This window comes from Zootoca vivipara, chromosome 9 (genome assembly GCF_965207765.1).
Source record: "Zootoca vivipara chromosome 9, rZooViv2.hap1.1, whole genome shotgun sequence".
In the NCBI taxonomy this organism is placed as follows: Eukaryota; Metazoa; Chordata; class Lepidosauria; order Squamata; family Lacertidae; genus Zootoca; species Zootoca vivipara.
In genome coordinates this window covers 13,362,776-13,379,232 of record NC_142592.1, presented here as the reverse complement: position 1 = coordinate 13,379,232, position 16,457 = coordinate 13,362,776, and the positions used below count along the sequence as shown (strand labels likewise).

The window sequence follows — 16,457 nt, the reverse complement described above, 5'->3', positions numbered from 1 at the left end:
CCTCTATACGCACAGATATGCATTTGGATTGTTATAAATTTATATTTGTAAAATCAAATTTAAAAGATTTCAAAAAATGAATAAATAAATAAATTTATATTTGTAAAATAAATAAAAAAGATTTTTTAAAAAAATAAAATAAAAATTAAGTAGATAGATGCATGGAGGGTAAGGATGATGATAAACTCAGTCGGGAGCTTCCGCAACGGGTTGTGCAAAGTTGCCCCAGAACTGCAGCGTTGGAGTGTTGGATTTTTCCAGCTTTCCGAATTGCAACAAAAACGAGGGATGCTGGAAAGTTGTAACGTGGCTTGGGCACTTGAAAGGTGCTTCAGTTAAATTAATGGTATTTAGTTTTGCTTGTGAAATAAAATGTGTGTAAGACTGCATAGAAATCATTAAAAAAATTATTACCAAGTACTTGCAGTTGTTGTTGTTGTTGTTGCTGCTGCTGCTGCTGTTGTTGTTGTTGTTAAGCATTTCCTGACCTTTTCAGAAGGTAAAATTAAAATCTGTTGGCTTCCCGAAAGCAGTTTATGTGCTTCTTCATCAAACGTAAACTTGCAAAGCTAAAAGTTGCCCAGTCACTAATAGCAGTGAGAATAATTCTACTATTTGTACCCCGCCCATCTAACTGGGTTGCCCCCTCTGGGCAGCTTCCAACATATTGTTGTTTAGTCGTTTAGTCGTGTCCGACTCTTCGTGACCCCATGGACCATAGCACGCCAGGCACTCCTGTCTTGCACTGCCTCCCGCAGTTTGGTCAAACTCATGTTCGTAGCTTTGAGAACACTGTCCAACCACCTTGTCCTCTGACGTCCCCTTCTCCTAGTGCCCTCAATCTTTCCCAACATCAGGGTCTTTTCCAAGGATTCTTCTCTTCTCATGAGGTGGCCAAAGTATTGGAGCCTCAGCTTCACGATCTGTCCTTCCAGGGAGCACTCAGGGCTGATTTCCTTCAGAATGGACAGGTTTGATCTTCTTGCAGTCCATGGGACTCTCAAGAGTCTCCTCCAGCACCATAATTCAAAAGCATCAATTCTTCGGCGATCAACCTTCTTTATGGTCCAGCTCTCACTTCCAACATATACAAAAACATAATAAAACAGTAAAAACTTTGAAATTTTAAAAATTAAAAATAATAGCAGGTTTGAATTCCTCACACCCAAAAACATATTTTTAACACCCCTCGCTGAAGAAATTTGCAAAAATTGTACCCCCCCATGACCTACAAACCTGTTCCAGTCTGATCCTTTGCGTCCTGTAATTCCAGCAGAGCTTGCTCCAGAGTAAGCACAGGTTTCGATCAACAGGTGGCAAGATGAAAAGAGAGGGAAAGTTGCAGGGTGAGGGGTGTTTGTGTTTTAAGGCCTTTAAATAGGTATGCTTTTTAAGGCTACTAGTCAGAATGGCAGCAATATTGGTCCATGATGAACCTCAGGACGGAAGTCATTCCGTAGGCGTAGGGCCATCACAGAGAAGGCCCTTCTCACACTTCATTGCGGACCTCACTTGGCGTTGAGACTATAAGCAGGGTGTCCTTTGCTGATCTCAATACTGTACTTCCTTAGGTTGAGACCGTATAAGGGTATTCTTTCAAATATTTGGAACCTAAGCCATTTGGAGCTTTGTATGTCACCTGAAGCACCTTGAAAAGGACTTGAAAGGCAAGTGGCAACTAGTACAGGTCTTTCAAAAATTGCCGTTATAGGAGATAGCCCCATGTAGAGTATATTACTGCAGCCCAATCTGGAAGTTACCAGAATGTGGGTACATTATGCTGGAGCAGCTGGAGCCGATAAGCTAAAACTACTGACCACTGAGCCTCCATCGACAACGTTGGTAAAAGGTAAAAAGGTAAAGGACCCCTGGACGGTTAAGTCCAGTCAAAGGTGACTGGGGTTGCAGTGCTCATCTCGCTTTCAGGCCAAGGGACCCAGCTTTCTGGGTCATGTGGCCAGCAGGAATAAGCCACTTCTGGTGTAACAGAACACCATGACAGAAACCAGAGCACACAGAAACGCCTTTTACCTTCCCATTGCAGCAGTACCTATTTATCTACTTGCACTTTTTGGTGTGCTTTCAAACAGCTAGGTTGGCAGGAGCTGGGACAGAGCAACGGGAGCTCATCCCGTCGTGGGGATTCGAACCGCTGACCTTCTGATCAGCAAGCCCTAAGCTCTGTGGTTTAGACCACAGCACCACCCACATCCCACTGAGCCTCCATCAACAACGTTGACACCAGCAACTCTACCAAACATCAAACCTGCTCTTATGAAGATTGCCACACCATGGAGAATAGGATGTCCCACCAATTTCCTGATTTGAAATCTCGCTGTCCACAGAACCTCCATTTATCTGGATTCGGCTTCAGTTCATTGGTCTACATCCATTGGTTCAGAACGTGTACTGCCTCTCCTAACTCATCCAGGAGTACGTCCCATTGAACTCTGCCCTCTAAGCTGTCTAGGGCAGGCACCCCCAAACATCCCATCGTCCCTGATGGTCCTGTTGGCTAGGGATGATGGGAGTTGTAGTCCCAAAACATCTGGACGGTCGAGTTTGCCGATGCTTGGTCTAGGCCATGATTTACTCCTAAGAAGACCCATTTATCCTAAAGAGCACCCAATAAGACAGACTTGTACATACTTTTTTTTTTTTTTTTAAAGAAGAATGTGATCTCATTCGGATCCCAAGATGAAATTTTGCAGGAAGCTCTTAGAAATATGAAATGATCAATACCTTTTTTTGGGGGGGGGAAGAGATTTTTAATCATATTGATTTTTAAATCACTTTTTAAAATGTAAAATTTTGTAACTTTAAATTTTAAAGTAAGTCCCTCATGTTTCATATCATATTAAAGCCCATGAAGTTCTGAAGTGATTGGTATTTTTAGCTTTGAAATATCACAATTATGGGCTGAGTTTTTAAGGTTTCTGTGAAATTCCAGTTGGCCATTAATGTAGGAAATACTCTTTTTAATGCTATCTTCTGGATAGCATCACAGTCAGTTGGAGAGTGGGGAGCTTTTGGAGTATACAAAACTTTGCATGCTGTGTAAAAAGGTAAATGGACCCTTGACCATTAGGTCCAGTTGCGGACGACTCTGGGGTTGCAGCACTCATCTCGCTTTACAGGCCGAGGGAGCCAGCATACAGCTTCCAGGTCATGTGGCCAGCATGACAAAGCTGCTTCTGGCAAACCAGAGCAGCACACGGAAATGCTGTTTAGCTTCCCGCTTGGAGCGGTACCTATTTATCTTCTTGCACTTTGATGTGCTTTCGAACTGCTAGGTTGGCAGGAGCTGGGACCGAGCAACGGTAGCTCACCCCGTCGCAGGGATTCGAACCGGCAACCTTCTGATCAGCAAGCCCTAGGCTCTGTGGTTTAACCCACAGCGCCACCTGCATCCCTTGCATGCTGTATACTGCCTTGTTATATTTTTATGAAAGTGCAGGTTATAAATACTTCGAAAAATAAATAAGTGGGAAGAGATTTTTCCCAGGGTTCTGCTAGTAGCCACACAGAGAGGCCTAGCTGCCAAAAATGCAATTAAAGAGTCTCTAATTGTTTAGTGGATTAATTTCAGCTTTTCTATAGCTGAAACAACACATCTGTTTTCTCCTTTCCAGGTGTGACGCAGACCGTTTTAATGTCATTATGATTTTACATTTAAAACTTTAATACCTGAAATTTGGCATTCAGTAGCAGGAAAACCCGTCACAGGAGAGACACAAAACCCAAACAGAAACTATATTTACTTATTTCCATTTTATAGACAGGCACGCTGAAAGTACAGTGGTACCTCTACTTACGAATTTAATGCGTTCCGAACACACATTTGTAAGTCGAAAAATTTGTAAGTCGAATCCCATAGGAATGCATTGGGAGAAAAGATTCTTAAGTCGAAGCAACCCTATCTAAAAATTCGTAAGTAGAAAAAATCCTATCTAAACCGCATCCAAGATGGCGGATGGAGCTCCATTTGTAAGTAGAAAAATTTGTAAGTAAAGTTATTTGTAAGTAGAGGTACCACTGTACAGGCTGGCTTTGAGAGGTAAATGGTTTATCTTAAATGAGTCACTAGAGGGAGCTTACATCTTCCTTTTTAGTGATACGCAGACATAGCATACCTGAATACAGTACATTTAATCCTGTGGGCTAACAGCCTAAAATGCTTCCATATATCATTATTATCTTCACCAAGGCCTTCAGAGAACAATATGATCCTTAGCAACGTACATGACAGGAAGATAATACAACATTGTGCCCAGCCTTCCCCATTCTGCAAGTCTAAAAAAATAATGGTTTGTCTGACATCTGATTCCCCCCCCCCAGCATGGAATCATGGATTTATTAATGTGTGCTTTGAGGAACCCAACACCTACCGTATTTTTCGCTCCATAGGACACACCTGACCATAGGACGCACCTAGTTTTTTAGAGGAGGAAAACAAGAATTTTTTTTTTTGCTTTCTTGAATTGTCCTAGGCATAGCAGCCAACTCCTAGAGGCCTAGGTGCCTTTGCCCCCCCATTAGATATTTGAGGAAGCTTCTTTTGCAAAGGGGGAAAGCTCGATTTTTTTTGAGGATCAGCTCAAAGTTGTGCAGCTTTTTTTGCAAATGGGAAAAGCCCCGTTTTGGGGGGGGGTCAGCTCACAATTGTGCATCTTTTTTTGGAAAGGGGGAAAGCTCCATTTTTGAGGATCAGCTCAAAGTTGTTGAGCTTACCTTGCAAAGGGGAAAAAATCCTTGTTTTTATGGGGTTCAACTCACAGTTCTGCAGCTTCTCTAGGAAAGGAAAGGGACCCATTTCTACAGTTTCCAGACAGATAATCTAATCAGCCAGTCACATGTTGCTGGGGAAACAAGCAGCCTCTCTCTGCAGACAACAATTGAGGCCTGGGCAAGGGGCCGGGGCGGGAAGGGAAGGGAGTTAGCTCCCTTATCTCCCTCCCCGATCTCTTGCAATCAGCTGCTGAGCGGATCCTTTCAACACTCTCTTTCCCTTTTGTTAGCCTTTAGCTCTTTCTTTAAAACAAAACAAAAAAAAAGCATGATCTGCCTTTGGCCCCTGGGCAATTCGGCTCCAGGGACCACACATTCACTCCATAAGACGCACAGACATTTCCTCTTACTTTTTATGAGGAAAAAAGTGCGTCTTATGGAGCGAGAAATACGGTACTTCAATTCTAAGCAATGTGTCTGGTATACTACATAGTAGTATACAGGGCCGGTGCTAGGGCTTTTTGCACCTTAGGCAAAACACCTTTTGGCGTCCCCGGCACATGCGTCATGACGCATGCGTCGCACGTCATGACGCATTGCTGATGCCCCTGCATCCCCTCCATAGGCAGAAGGAGCGCAAGCCAAAAGAAGAGCTCAGCACTCTCCCGCCTATGGAGGGAACGCTGTGAGCTCCTCAGCGGCGGCTGCAGCGAGCAAGCGGCGGCAGCGCCCATAGCTGAAGCCTTCAGCTATGGGCGCTGCTACTGCCGCCACCGCTCACTCATTGCAGCCACTGAGGAGCTCACAGCGTCCCCTCCATAGGCGGGTGGGTGCTGAGCTCTTCTTTTGGCTCGCGCTCCTCCCGCCTATGGAGGGCATGCCTATGGAGGGCCTTCGAGCTGGGCGGCGATGGCGTCTTCGGAGGCGCCTCCGGGGCCACCTGGGGAAGAAGAAGCGCTGCTTGCCGCTCTGGCCGCACGGCTGACGGGGGGCGCCGAGGAGGAGCAAGCAGATCGCGGCCCTCTTTCATGACCGGGCGGGGGCCAGCCGGCTCCGTCACATGTGGGCGCATTGCCGGGCGTGTCTTCATGCTGCGTCTCGGAGAAGGGGCGGCGCCCAGAGGCGCCCGCGGCTTCTGATTGGCTGCAGGAGTCAGCCTCCAGGAAGACGCAGGCGGGCGGGCAGCGGGCAGGCAGTGCCCCTCAATTCTGGCGCTCTAGGCAGCTGCCTAGTCTGCCTTTATGGACGCACCGGCCCTGGTAGTATACCAAAGTAGTAGAATTTGTTTTGGATTAGATCCAGTTCATCTCTACTAGAAGTACCCCAGATTGCTGCACCACACATTTCTGTAATAATAGAGTGCCATCTGCATGCTAATTGGAACATTATAATATTTCCCGGGGGAATCCAACAAGTATCGGATCCAGTGGCCCTTTTCCGCAACAGGCTTTAAATGCACAATAATCTGCATTTTTTCCATCGCACCACTGGTAGCACTAAAAAAATACCTGTACTTTTTACAAAGCTCCCTGGAAAAAACTCAGCAATCAGTATTTGAGATCAGCAGTTTGTACTATTCATAGTGAAAGCAAGAAATGTGTGTGGCTTAATGATTTACAGGTAATCGCTGCTTTAACCCTGCAAATAAAATATATTTTGCACTCCCCGTTTCCAATCTGTGGCGTTCCAAGGTCTGATGTAGTTTGCATGAGACTTGTTTTATTATCAGAAAAATGGAAGCAGAACATAGGGATGGCAAATAGCACAGAGCAGCCTACATTAGGGAAAAAGCACTGAGCTAGCCCCATGGACTTTGTACTGAAATAAAGATGGAAGAGCCTTCTCCTTTCTGGGAAAAGCCATGCCATAATGGCAGTGTTGCCATATGAAGACTTCAGTATGTAACATTTATGGCTTGCAGATCGGAAGGTCGGCGGTTCAAATCCCTGTGATGGGGTGAGCTCCCGTTGTTTGGTCCCTGCTCCTGCCCACCTAGCAGTTCGAAAGCACGTCAAAGTGCAAGTAGATAAATAGGTACCACTCTGGCGGGAAGGTAAACGTCGTTTCCGTGTGCTGCTCTGGTTTGCCAGAAGCGGCTTAGCCACGCTGGCCACATGACCCGGAAGCTGTCTGCAGACGAACGCCGGCTACCTTGGACAGTAAAACGAGATGAGCGCTGCAACCCCAGAGTCGTCTGCGACTGGACCTAACGGTCAGGGGTCCCTTTACCTTTATAATAGATGGATCTATTTTATAGATATTTCACCTTTCGTCCATCATGGAACTCAAGAAAACATGCAGGTGGTTTGCTGGTGACTGTGCTTAAAGGCACTGACATACCCTCCAACATTTCTCCCATGAAAATAGGGATGTCCTATTCAATAATAATAATAATCTCCTTGGCTCAGGGGTCACATAACTCCAAACCCTCCCATAGTTCTCTCATGAAAATAGGGACGTCCTAAGGAAATGCAGGACATTCCAGGATCAAATCAGAAACCGGGACAGCTTCTATAAGTTCGGGAGTGTCCCTGTAAAATAGGGACATTTGAAGGGTCAGCACTGACCAGACCCAGACCTGCTGAGGTTCAGCAAGGTGGTGGTCTCATACGGTCTTTCTTTGTTGGGCCTTATGTTCCAATAAGCATGCTGCTTTTCCCCCCTTTTTCTTATTTTTTTGCAGCCTCCCCGAAGAAACAAATTAAAGCAAATAATGTTTTTTCCTTAAGCTCTGGGGCAACGCATAATCATGAGTATATTTTCTGGAGGGAAACACAACAGGTATTGGATAACAGCTGTGAAATGAAATAAAAGATTCCTTTGTGGTGAAAAGGTTCTTAAAATTACTCTCCGGTGCCCATCTCTGTATCGTTGATACATAAATGGTGACCAGGAAACATTTGCTGTTTGGGCGAATGCAATCTGGGGCTCCGATATCTTGCGTCTAGGACTTGCCCTGCCAGCTGCAAAACCCTTTCATTTTATTTCTTGCAGCTCCAAGAAAAGAGCAAGCGATAGATCTGTTATACAGCCCTGTACTCACCACGCCATAAATCTGTCAAAGGGAAATCTAAACAGTCTATTTATTTCACCCTCCTGGAAAGCCATACTACTTGCTATGCATGAATGGTGGCAGAGCAGCGAAGAAAGGTGGGTGCTTAGATCATGGATCTTAGTTATCTCAGTGCAGTAGTCTGGTTTTTCTGACATACTCCTTAGATTAATGCGTGAAATAGTGTAGACTCTGGGAATGGTCAGTTGCAAGACTCTCATTCATCTTCATAATACAGCACGGGAGTCATCAGATGTTCTATACCCGTAAGGACACTGTAGCTCCATGGACTTTACATTACGGAGCACCACAGCTGTACAATATTCTTTCTTCTTTTTATTTACATTGCACTCTGACAGTCTTTACCCAGGTCTGAAAGTTATCAGCACAGTCTATGGCAAGGAGCAACATTCCCCCTTTTCAGGAATGGGGAAATCTTTTAACATGAGTGTTTCGCCGCCGGTTGGGATGCCACCGGGAAATCTTGCAAGCTTTGGCTAAAAAGAAGGTATGTAACATTTATGTGTTATCTCTTGAGAGGGGAAGGATCAAAGGGAAGGGCTACCTGCCCGCTTGGCAGGAAAACGAGCTCCCGTTACCGAGGCTGATTTTCCTCTGTGGCAGTTAAGTGAAAAGCAATCTCTGAACTACAAAAAGCTTGCTTGAATTGGGGAACCAGAGCCCATGACGGACAAATTAGCAGCTGACATACCAAGGCGGAGCATGCAGCTAGAGAGGCAAGGACAGGAGTGTCTGGAGTGATTGAGAGACAATTCTGCCAGAATTCTGTGTCAGAAGAGCCGCTTTGACTACAATCAGGACAGCAATTTGACCAGAGAGCCTGTCCAACTGGTTTTGTGCTGTGTAATCTTCTTTGCATTCTGCGGAATAGGGAGAAAGAGACTGGTATCCTGAGTTCTGACCAGGTGAAGCGGGCAGAGATTTCCGAACATTCCTCTCTGTGAGAGCTGCCCTAGGATCCCAGCAACAACCCTCCACTGTTTGTGGAGCTGTTGAACCCCAAAGAACACCATCCCAGTACTGGTTGTGGAGTGGCTGAATCCCAAAAGAACACCATCCCAGTTTCATCGTCTGCCAAAAGCACGCCTACGAAGCATTCAGCATTTCATACTTGGGGTCCCGAGTGAAGGTGTTCACCATCGCCCAGCTTGCAAGGTGGAGGAGATTAACCAAAACCTCAAGGAAATAACCATCTAAAGGTGACATCACAGAGCATCAGTCAGCTTCAAGGAGCATCAGTCGGCAGCACCAAGTGCCACTTCCTTCCTCCATACCAGTTATAAGCACCCAGGAGATTTTACCTTCCGTCGCCAGAAAGGTACCATGGCTGTGCTCAAGCTCTTCCTCATGGCTTTCAGCTTTGTCTTCTGGGCAGCGGGACTTACCATGATTACCCTTGGCATTTGGGCCAAGATTTCCCTGGGCACCTACTTGGCGCTCTCCACCAACGAATACCCAAACACCTCCTTCATTTTGTTGGCGACCGGCGCAGCTGTCATCGTGTGGGGCTTCCTGGGTTGCTTCAGTGCAGCCACTGAACACCGCTGCCTGCTGCGCACTTACGGGAGCTTTCAGCTGGCGGTGCTGGTCGCCGGCTTAGCGGCGGGGCTCTCCAGCTTGTTCTACCGCAAGGATATCGCCGAAGGTTTCCAGAACGGCCTCCACGAAGCCATACGCTCCTACGCCGAGGACGAGGAGAAGGCCGGGGCTCTGGATTCCATCCAGCGCACCCTGGACTGCTGCGGGGTTGAAAGTTACCGTGACTGGTTTTCCTCGCAGTGGTCTAAGGAGCAACAGGCACCCAACGGCTCCGTGCCCGCGAGCTGCTGCCGGGCACGCAAAAGGTGCCTGCATAGCCCTCTCCCTTTCGGCGCCCGGGGCATTTACCGTGACGGGTGCTACAGCAAGGTCTACAACTTCGTCAGCGGCAACATGCTCTACATTGCCACGGCGGCCCTTGGGCTGGCACTCATGCAGGTGGTGGGCATCATCCTGGCTTGCCTGCTGGCTGCTCGGATCCCACCCCACGCTCAGCCACCCGGAGGCACCATCCCACACTGAATATGGCATGTAGCTCACTCGGACGCAGCATTGAGACCGTGGAAGGTACAGTAGCCCCCTTCCCGTCCTCCAAACAATTCCATCACCACCACTAACCCTCCAACCACACTCGCCGCATGCACTGCCACGGCACCTCAATTATCTGTTTTTCCGAATTTATTTTATTAAATTTTTAGAAATCCCACATACAATTCCAATACATTAAAAAAAACCCACAACTTCTATATTATCGACTTCCCAGCCCATTGTCCGTGATGTTTTCCTTATCCCCACTGCTTTGCTGCACCCTGTCTCCCCCCTTTTTACATCATAATCATAACACAAGAGTCTCTAATTCTTTCTGTTGCTCATCATCCTAATCCTGCTCGCGGATTCTTCATATTTTCATATTTCTTCAAATAATCCGAAAAGGGCTTCCATTCTTCAAAAAAAGACAATCATCATTAAATTCTATTATTTTAGCTGTTAGCTTTTTTGGATCGACGTGGTCCATAACTTTGCTTATCCATTCTTCTTTAGTGGGAACTTCTTCGTTTTCCCATTTCTGAGCATAAAGGATCCTAGCTGCTGTGATTGCATACATAAACAACATAGCCATCTTTTTGGCATTGCACCTCATTATCTTTGCAATTGCTCCCCCCTGTAAAGGTAAAGGGACCCCTGACCATTAGGTCCAGTCGTGACCGACTCTGGGGTTGCGCACTCATCTCGCATTATTGGCCGAGGGAGGCGGCGTATAGCTTCCAGGTCATGTGGCCAGCATGACAAAGCCACTTCTGGCAAACCAGAGCAGCACACGGAAACGCCGTTTACCTTCCCGCTGTAGCGGTTCCTATTTATCTACTTGCACTTTGACGTGCTTTCGAACTGCTAGGTTGGCAGGAGCTGGGACCAAGCAACGGGAGCTCACTCCGTCACAGGGATTCGAACCGCCGACCTTCTGATCAGCAAGCCCTAGGCTCAGTGGTTTAACCACAGCGCCACCTGGGTCCAGCTCCCACCTATAACCCCCTCCTAATTCTCCTCCTTCTACCTACTAACAGTGACACTGTGCCAGATAACCTGGCTAAACCTCCCCCTTTTTATCTCTCTCTTTTTCTGCAAGATGGGCCAATTCCTAATTTTGTTCCTGAAATATTTCTCCATCCACCCACACCAAATCCCTTCAGTGCCTTCAGGGGACACGAATGGCAGCAACTGCTTTCATTGCGCCCAACTTTATTTTTCCCACTTTACTGACAGCAGTGGGGTGTGTATGTGTGTATGTGTGTGTGTGTGTTTGTGTCAATCTTCCCCTCCACCTACAAATCTGCTCTCAGCTTTGGTGCTTCTTTATACAACGGTGGGAAGAAAAGCAAACCCAAGACTTTTGCCATAAAGTTTCACTGTGTTTTGAGTGATGGAAGAAAAATGAGAGGGAATGGATCAAACATCGAGGGGAAGGCAGAGATCTGAACAGTTAATGATGGGAAGAAAGCAGGAGAATGGCCTTTGTTACGTTCCTTTGGGAGGGCAAAGGAAAATTGAAGGTCAGAAAGGAAGAGAACTCTTGAGAACAAAGGGGCGGAGAGGGCAGAACTTTGAGCTCTCTGTTATTCAATCATGCAAGACCGGATGAGGTGAGATGCCTTTGTTTGCAATGTGAAATGGTGTAGATTTTTTTTCTGAATGGGGCTTATCTTAGAAAAATAATAGTCAAGTCCAGTTTTCAGAAGGTGAAAATAATCTCAAAGGGCCCTTTGTGTATTCCTAATATGACAGAAAAGCTAATTCCTGGCAAAATAAGTGACTATCCCGGTCGCCAGTGGGCTGTGTTTCTCTCCAAACTGCAGCCAGGAAAACTTGCATTGAATGCAAACCTTTCTAAACCTTTGGAGCGGCTGTGTGCTGTGTTGTTTTTGTATATGATGCCCCCCCATCTGTGGTGTTCTGCATCTTTGTGTTGTTCTATTTAAAACCATAGAGAAAGCATCCCCAAATTCGGCCCTCCAGATGTTTTAGGACTACAATTCCCATCACCCCTGACCACTGGTCCTGTTAGCTAGGGATGGTGGAAGTTGTAGTCCCAGAACATCTGGAGGGCCGAGTTTGGGGATGCCTGCCATAGAGTCATCATCAGAATGATGCACAGCTGCAGATATACTGATTTTTTTAAAAAAAAAAACACAAAGTTTTTCCATAGGTGTGCTTGATAATCATCCAACTTAGCATCCAATGGTAATCATTCACTTGCAACAAAACATTAGGAGTTGAATCATATTTCAGCCCAGGAAATGAGAAAATTGGTGGTGATTTTAATATGGAAAAGATGTAAATCAAATCCATAAAACAAGAATTTTAAAAGTTGGCTGGCTGGGAGATGGGAATGCTACATAGAAGATCCTTCAGAATTTCCAACTATGAGAGATTTGGATGTCCCCGTCCCTCCCGTCCTGCCCCCGTTAATCTTATAATTTCATCTACCATTACGCAGCCACTTTTCCATCAGATGAGCTGTCATATAAAATCTGCAGGCTGGAATAAAGAAGTGGTGCTATTATCATATTTATATGTATGTTGGCTGAAATAGTGTACGAGAGTCAATAGCTGCATGCTCATCTTTCTATTTGATAGGCCCAGGGACCAGAGAAGAGGTTTTCCATGGGATGCTTAGACAAACTGTTTAACCGTCAGAGCCCTTTGGCTAGTCTTAGACTCTTCCTTCACATGTAAAACAAAACAAAATCCTCTCTGCCTGTTCAGCAAGCCAGTACTCTTGGACCGACAAGAGGTTAATCGATTCAAGCTTGAAAGGGGAGCTTTAGGAAAGAGAAGAAAGATAGCCATCCAATTGTGCAAAGCAGCCGAGCCACACAAGGCAATGGCATTTGATAAAGGTTCAGGCAACATGCTTAAGTGCAGATTGTTAAGGGTGCTGGGAACTGTAGCTCAGCGAGGGTCAAACTACAGTTCTCGGGATTCTTTGGCGAAAGCCATGTACTTCAAATGTACGGTATGTTTGCAGTTTAAGTCCCATGGTCTTTTGAGTAAGCACGTATGGGATTGTAGTGTGCAGAATACTGCAGCTTGTGCATTGTTGGAATGAAATGTGCTAAGGCCAATCAGGAATAGGGATCTGTAGCATTTCAGTTCCCTGGGGCAATTTAAAAGTAGCAGGAAAATAATTCAGACTGTCTAATGCCAATTGTCAGCGTTGATAACTGACAATTGAGTGAGTTGTTCTTTGAATAAATTGATGTATCTACGGGAAATTTGAATAATGCCATTTGTCGGTTTTGATAACTGGTGATTGAATAAATTGTCATTTCAATAAACTGATGTATCTACGGGAAGTTTGAATAAACTGATGTATCTGCTTCACCACTTTCACTTTGAAACTGCATGATGAAACTCCTAGAAATGGACCCTCGCCTTGCCCTGGAGAAGAAATATTTTCAGAGACAATCCCGATTGAATGCCCTTTTTTAAAAAAAGATAAATCCCTACATATAAATGATTATGTGTTGTGTCTGGCTAAGGCATACCCAATAGTTTCACTGACATCAATGGACTTAAAGTTAGTCATGGCTGACTTTATTTACTGGGTTTACTCTGAGTATTATATACACCTCTTATACTGTAATATGATACATGAGATATGTCATCACTCCCAAATAATGCTTTGCTAAGGAACTTAGTTTTAGGGGACCCCATTGCTCTAGGCCAAGGAAGTCATTTCAATCGGTTTCTCTTCATAAAATGCCCACTTTCTATATAGATTATAATTCAGCTTATAACATAAATGTTTTTCTAACAATGCAATCCTATGCATGCTGTCTCTGGAGTAAGTCCAGAGTTTACAGGACTTATTTCTGGGTAAGTGCGCACAGGATTACAAGCTGAGCAAGCCCTATACGCCAAGTGAACCTGAAAAATAGCATGATGTTGAATTATTACACTGATGCAGCAACTATTCCTGCTTCAAGTTCCTGTGGCTCTTACGGACATTATTTCAAAATGTGATTCACATGTGTAAGCACTTTGCAAATGATTTTTCCCTATTCTTTCCTGTCTGACATCTAATATTTTATCTATTAGTGTGCCAGACAGGAGCAGACATTATCATTTTCCATAGACAAACTTAGGATTTAAAAGTCCACTTAATGTACTAGAATAAAAAAGATCTGCCTTCCCGTCAGTTTTCTGTTCTCAGAGTGTTCCCTATTATGTCTTCCGAGCCCAATAACACTTTTGCTGCCCTCCATGTGATGAAGTACCCATTATAGTAATTTGTCTCATGGAAGCTTCCTGGGAGCCAATTTGACGTTATTGGCTGCCATCTCAAAGACTTCAAGTATACAAATTCTCCGTAGCTGAATCTCAAAATATAAACCTGTGTGTGGCAGGGAGCCATTTGCAAAGACTGGGCTTTCCTTTTTCTATAGCTGATTGTGGGATCATTCCAGAGATGATAATGGGAAAGTCCTCAGCATTGCGGACGCTGGCAGGTGCAGGAAATCTGTAGAGGAAAAAGTCACAGGGTGAATATCTTGGTTGAAAACATAACATCTGAATAAGACCTTGATGTTTAGGGAAAAGGATGAGGGGACTTTTTATTGGTGTATATTTTGTTACTTAGAAGTACAGTACTGTTTTATTTAATTCATCAAGATTTTCTTAAAATATTATAAAATTGTAGCATGTGGTCAATTAGAAATACTTTCTTGAAAAAACTGGTATTCTGTGCCTGACTCTAGTGTAATTTTCTGAACAGTGCAATATTCAGAGAGCAAAGAACCACCCTGTACTTCTGCTCATTAATCAGAGGGTCATTAGTTAACTAGACGTCACTAGTTTGTGTTCATAGCTTTAGGGTAACTAGCTGTTTTTTGTGTTGAATATATGCTATATGGCAATTTATGGACCTAAAGCCATTTGCACATAACAAAATATGTATTTTATCAAAGTAATACACAACACAAAATACTGTTGCTGTATGTAGGTTTTATTTTATTTGTTTTTTATCTTATATTTTGGAAATGCACATCCAGTTTTTTTCCCTTTAAAATTTTTTTGGGGGGGGGGCAAGAGAGTGGGGCCCTAAGCTAAAGCTTGTTTAGCTTATACGTAAATCCAGCACTTGTTTGGATCTACCGGTATATTACATATGCTTATGCAACAAAAGTTCAAATATAACTTCTGATTGTCAACATTATATATATATATATATATATATATATATATATATATATATATATATACGGTGTATATATATATATATATATATATATATATATATATATATATATATATATATATAACATAGGCATGAGTCAAAGTGATGGTATATAGGACTTTGGAATGTATATGCATTGACATTGTCTCTGTCTTTTGATATTTCTATGTCTCTGTCTTTGGATATTTTGTCTTCAAACGCAGCAAATAATCAATTGCACATTTAAAAAAAAGGAATCAATGGCTGCATCAAGGAAATATGTTGCACATGTGAAGATATCTTTATGCATGGAAAATGCATGCCAATGGCCATGTGCCACTGCCTATTTATAAATGACTAAATGAGCCACAAACATTTTGTTCTTAGAATCATAGAATCATAGAGTTGGAAGAGACCACAAGGGCCATCCAGTCCAACCCCCTGCCAAGCAAGAAACACCACCAAAGCATTCTTGACATATGTCTGTCAAGCCTCTGCTTAAAGACCTCCAAAGAAGGAGACTCCACCACACTCCTTGGTAGCAAATTCCACTGTCGAACAGCTCTTACTGTCAGGAAGTTCTTCCTAATGTTTAGGTGGAATCTTCTTTCTTGTAGTTTGAATCCATTGCTCCGTTGCTCCGTTGCTTCTTACCAGACATTGGCTTGGTGAGCATTGTATGTGCAACCACAACTTTATACAGAACTGTGCACTAATCACATGTTTCATTGTGGAATACACACATAACTGTTGCTTGCGTGATATCTATTGCAATATTTCGTATTGACATCTAGTTAATATCTACACATTTTGAAACTTTGTATGCTAAGTTTGTTGCCACAGTCTTCCTGATATATGAGCCAATAAAGCTTTGAAATCACAAACGTCACCTGTCCAGTTTACTTGACTTTGTATTCTTTGGCAAAAGCTGCCGTGAACACCAAGTTTCTAGGCTCCTAGAGCTTTCCACAAAGAGGAAAACAGAATAATGCATCCAGAGGAACCTCAAATGTCTGGAGCAGTTCTGGGAGACGGAGGCACACAGGAACGCCTTGCACGAATGGGACTACTTTTGGGCTTGCTGATCTATCCCAGCTCCTGCCAACCTAGCAGTTCGAAAGCACACCAGTGCAAGTAGATAAATAGGTACCACTGCGATGGGAAGGTAAACGGCGTTTCCATGCACTCTGGTTTCCCTCACAGTGTCGCGTTGTGCCAGAAGCAGTTTAGTCATGCTGGCCACATGACCTGGAAAACTATCTGTGGACAAACGCCAGCTCCCTCGGCCTGAAAGCGAGATGAGCGCCGCAACCCCATAGTCACCTTTGACTGGACTTAACCGTCCAGGGGTCCTTTACCTTTTACCTTTTTGTTGGATACCAGGGACCCATGAGGCAAGGT

General features: G+C 44.3%; 1 pseudogene across 4 annotated transcripts; it reads left to right on the top strand.

The window, feature by feature from the left end:
* Positions 1-6,466: 6,466 nt before the first annotated feature.
* Positions 6,467-15,945, top strand: LOC118090695 (tetraspanin-7 pseudogene; annotated as a pseudogene). Of its 4 annotated transcripts, XR_015951722.1 has the most exons (3): positions 6,467-8,288; positions 8,673-9,907; positions 15,444-15,945. The product of XR_015951722.1 is annotated as a tetraspanin-7 pseudogene, transcript variant X4 (transcript). The 4 variants fall into 4 exon arrangements; XR_015951720.1 differs by having other exon boundaries at positions 6,467-9,907; XR_015951721.1 differs by lacking the exon at positions 15,444-15,945 and adding an exon at positions 12,476-13,039 and having other exon boundaries at positions 6,467-9,907.
* The last annotated feature ends 512 nt before the right edge of the window (positions 15,946-16,457 follow it).